Genomic DNA, 5,365 nt, shown 5'->3' with positions numbered 1-5,365 from the left:
ATGAGGAAGAAACTCATGCTTTCAAAGCAATAGTAAGCAAGTTGTCTGAATTAACGGCATTAGCTCATCCACAGTCTTCAATTACAGAGTACCACCTAGTTATGGATGCTAGCCAATTTGCCGCGGGTGCTGCACTGCTGCTTTGCACCAGTTGGTAGATAAGAAACCAGTACCTATAGGTTTCTTTTCCAAAAAATTTTCCCAAGCCCAAACTAAGTATTCCACGTTTGACAGAGAGCTACTGGCAGCTTATTTTTCAGTGATACATTTCCACCACCTCATAGAAGGTCGCCACGTGACATTATTCACTGATCATAAGCCTCTGTGCGGAGCATATTACAGTCAGACACCGGCAAAGACAGATCGACAACAACGACACTTGTCAGTACTTGCCGAATATATTGCTGACGTGGAGTATATTAAAGGAGCTGAGAATATAGTTGCAGACTGTATGTCTCAGCCTGCATTAGCTGTGCAGATAGATGCATGCGATTTGGCTGAAATAGCAGAGGCACAAAGAGGTGATGTCAAGATAAAGTCATACACTGATTTAAAAGAATATTGTGTGTCGAAGAAAATCGGCTCAGTCCTGTGCGATATTTCGACGAAGTACCCCAGACCGTTTATCCCAAAAGAACTTCGTCAGGCTATTTTTAATAGTTTACATAGCTTAGCACATCCTGGTACGGGAGCGTCTATTAAACTGGTTAAGTCCAGATACTTTTGGGCCAGCTTAGATAGAACAATTAAGCAATTCTGCGCAGAATGCATAGAGTGTCAGCAAGCAAAAGTTCACAGACACACAAAGACTGTGGTCCAAGAATTCGAGTTACCATCTGCACGTTTCCAGACGGTACATATTGATATTGTTGGTCCCTTGCCCTTAACGTGCAATGAGTCTGACCCTTACCTAAGCCCTTACAAATACTTGCTTACCTGCATCGACCGTGCAACTCGCTGGATTGAAGTACAGCCTATGATTGAAATAACTGCACAGTCGGTAGCAGAGGCATTTATCAATGCATGGATATCCAGCTTTGGAGTCCCACTGCAAGTGGTAACTGACAGAGGTAGTCAGTTTGAGAGCGAGTTGTTCCAGGAATTAGCCAATACTGTACCGGTGATTCTACTTGGTATACGTAGCACCCCTAACGAATCAGGTTTTTCCCCTTTTACATCTGTTACTGGAGCTCCGATATTGATTCCTCAGCAGTTAATACACAAACGGAGAGCAGGAGAGACTCCAGTTAATAATAAGTACATACGTAATTTGTGTGAATGGATGTCCCAAATTGATGTACTCGACAATGGAAAAGGACATATCCACGACAATTCAAAAACTTTCATACCAAAAACCTTACGGTCCTGTGAAAAAGTATGGCTCAGGGTCGATCGAGTTAGAAAACCGTTAGAAGCACCTTACTCAGGTCCTTATAAAGTCTTGACTCGATCAGACAAGCATTTCCAGATCGACATGAACAACGGTACTCACACACACGTATCGATAGATAGATTAAAACCGATTAGACAGACGGAGAAGTCACAGACAGATAAAGTTAATACTAGTGATAAGATTATTAGGACAGACGATACCGACAAAGTCGAAGATGAAATTGCTACTGACACATATAAGTCTAGAGCAGGAAGGAAGGTGACATGGAAGAAGAAAAACGAATAGTTTTATTTTTAAACAAAGAACAGATTTAATAATTGGGTATAAGTTACTTAACTCCGTTAATTGGAGGGGGACTCTTGTAGCGAGCTGTTACTACTACGAGAATAGGCTGTATTCTCACCTTAGTTCTCTCTTTCTCCCTACTCTTTTCTCTTTTCCTTCCTTTCTTCTTATACGTCATCAGAGGTTCCAGCCAATGAAAAGCGAGAACGGTTTACGTGGGACATTCGAGTGAAGAAAACGTCCTTACTTCCACGGCGACTAGAGACAGAACACACGCCTCATTCCTCAGCTCCCGTTAGGTAGCCAAGAGGAGCATTGAACAATAATACAGACTTTACAAAATGCATTGTCTTTCTTTGTAACCCGAGTTTCGGGAAAACAGACATATATATTGGATATATAAAACCTCATGAATTTATAACAAAGTCGCGTTACACGTCCTCATTTTTATAAGAAGACAATGTGTTCTTTTACCAGTATTTCTTTCTATTTCAGCGCTCCAGTTCTCCCTGTTATCGGAGGCGCCCCGAAGTGGGAGCGTACCGAAATGGTGACCTCTAATTAGTACCCATGTTAATGTATGGTAATAATACCATAATCCCACATACGTACGTGTTGTCCAGGGACAAGTGCTGGTAAGTCATGGGCTGTTTTGTCGTGATAGGTTTTTTGTATATCCTGTCTGTGCTTTAGTTCTTCGTGGATATGGTCACGGTTGGGAAATCTGTGATTCGTGTTTTTTGCAATCAGGTTCAATTTCATGATGCGACTGTTTAGAAGTTCAGCTGGGCTTGGAAGTTTGTGGCTGATAGGCGTTGTTCTTAAACACAGCATTGCAAGGTTAATATCTCTTCTTGTTTGCTTTGCTTTGACTATTGTTCTTTTAATGGTTTGAATCTGTCGTTCAATAAAACCATTTGATTTAGGAAACCTTGGAGATGATGTGATAATATCGAATTGCCATTGTTGAGCAAATTCTTTAAATGCTTCACTGGAGTACTGTGGACCTTTATAACTAATAACTCTGGTGGGAATACCATGTTCTGAAAATATCTGCTTCATTGTTGATATGACCATGTTGCTTGTGGCCATGCCATTCATTTTCCGTATGATTGGGAATTTACTATAATAATCAGCAATTATGAGGTATTCCTGGTCGTTACAGTGGAACAAGTCAGTGCCAACAACTTCCCATGCTCTGCTAGGGATGTCATGTGGTTGTAAAGTTTCCTTTGGTTGTACTGGGAGGTTTTCCTGGCATATTGAACACTTTTTGATCATGTTCTCAATATCAGTGTTAATTCGCTCCCAGTATACAGTATCTCTAGCTTGCAGACGTGTCTTTTCGATACGTTGATGGCTGTAATGTAGTTGGTCCAGGATAGTTTTCTGCTGGTTTTCAGGGATAATAATCCTTGAGCCTTTCATGATTATGCCATCAGAGCCATCACTGACAGATAACTCATCTCTGTATGACCAGTATGACCGAATTGTCGGTGGTACTTCCTTAATTGGGTCTGGCCATCCTGTTGTTATGGTTTCATGTAATTGGTTGAGTATTGGACCAGCCTTTATTTCCTTTTTTATTTCATTCAGGCGTTTGCTCCTGAATCTCACCAAGTCAACTCGAATATCTAAGTCGATCATGTCAGTGTTTTGAGTACTGGGGAGGCGACTTAGTGTTATGGCGAGATGAGCAATTCACCGCTGGAACTTTTTATCGAAAGAATGTTATCACCAGTCACCGGTTGAGAGAGCCTTCCCTGGGTGGGAACACTTAAAAACGTAACATGCTGTCTCTGTAAATATTCTCAATAAACTTCTCTATTTCTTTATTACTTCAGAACCTCTTTACCCATTTATTTTCCTGGTGGAATACCTTTCTTGAATATCCTTTTATTACGGCCACCCACCGCAGGATATATCAACTGGCGACGAAGATGAGATACGAACTGTAAATTCATCTAAAAAAAACAAACAAAAAAAAACACGTGGTAACCGAAAACATTCTGAAAATTGTTGTTCACAAAGTTCTCTTTTAATTGAAGAAAAAGCTTCTGAGAAAGCGAAAGACTGGTGTCTGCCACAAATTTATGCAAGTAAAAAATAATTTTTATATTATTGACGAGTTTTTCTCTTTTTAAACTCCCAAAGAGTTGACGTTATATAATGTGTGTGTGTGTGTGTAAATTGTGACTTTCTTCATGATTAACGGGCGTATTTTTTGTATTTGGTTAATACGATAAAAAACTAACAAATGAACAATACTGAGGAATCTGTGTTTATTTAATAAAGAAAATTTTTAAAAGAAGTTTACGTGTGCCTGCTGAAGTAGATGAAAAAAGAGTCTCTTGAAATTTTGTCAAGTGTTATTTTAACGGTGATTTTTTTTTCGGAACTTTCCTATGTGTTGACAATTTTCTGTGAAAATAAGCATCTTGTTTTTGAACAATATTTTTTTTCTTCTCTGTGGTATACGTTAACTTGCTATTGATACATTTAAAAAGAAAATGACATCGGAACAAATAGCGACGTTGACGAAAACGTTAACTGAGAGTTTAATCGCTCAACAAACAGCCCAAATGGATTTTCAAAAACAAATGCTAATTCAACAAGACCGTTTCGAAACTCTTGTAATACAACAAACGACGGATAATCGCTTATTTTGTGAAATGATTTTGTCAGAAAAATCTAAGGAGGGTGCATCCAGATTTTTTTCGGCTGAGGGTATAGCGAACTCGCTTTCAGAGTTTAAATATGATCCAGAAAAAGGTGACACTTTTCCAGCCTACTATCGTAGGTTTGAAACGATATTTACAAAACGATGCGAGAAGTGGTCGGATGAGGAAAAAATAACACTATTACTCCAAAAAATGGGCACAGAAGAAAATACTAAATTCACGAATTTGATATTGCCTAAAAAACCGGAAGAGATCTCTTTTTCTGAAACGGTGAAAATTTTGTGTGTTATATTCGGTGAAAGAGATAGTCTTTTTCATACACGGTATAGGTGTTTAAATATGTCAAAAGACGAAACTGATGACATTGTCACATATGCGGGCAAAGTCAACGCCCAGTGTGAACTGTTTAAATTAAAGGATTTATCAGTGGACATGTTTAAGTGCTACATATTTGTCCAGGGACTGACAGCACCGAAGGACAAGGATTTAAGGTCAAGGATATTATCAATCATGGAGCAAGACCCGGAAATGAACTTGCAAAAAGTGACAGAAGAATGTCAAAAATTGATAATGTAAAAAGGGACACTACGAGGATAGAGGGAAAAGTCACATCCCAAGTCCAGGTAGTAAAACAGAAGACATTTCCAAAAGACAAAGGGAAAAGTTTTGAATGTTGGAGTTGTGCGGGTCCGCACTTAAGAAAAAACTGCCCTTATAAAGACCAACGTTGTACCAAATGTGACCTAGTGGGACACCGGGCATCCCACTGCCGAACTAAGCAAGACAAAAGACGGAAATGGAAGCCAAAAGTAAATGTGGTCTTCTCCAAAGAAGAAATAAAACGGAAATTCGTTCACACACAAATAAATGGTCACTCAGTGAAGCTACTTTTAGACACAGGTAGCGACATATCAATTATCGACGAAGTGACCTGGAAGAGAATTGGTGGTCCAAAACTGAGAAAAACACAAAAAATTGCAAAAGGTGTTTCCGGAGAGCGATTAAA

Source organism: Euprymna scolopes, chromosome 3 (genome assembly GCF_053919585.1).
Source record: "Euprymna scolopes isolate OS-2025 chromosome 3, ASM5391958v1, whole genome shotgun sequence".
NCBI lineage: Eukaryota > Metazoa > Mollusca > Cephalopoda > Sepiida > Sepiolidae > Euprymna > Euprymna scolopes.
The sequence above is the reverse complement of the archived record's forward strand: the minus strand, read 5'-3'. Positions refer to the sequence as shown.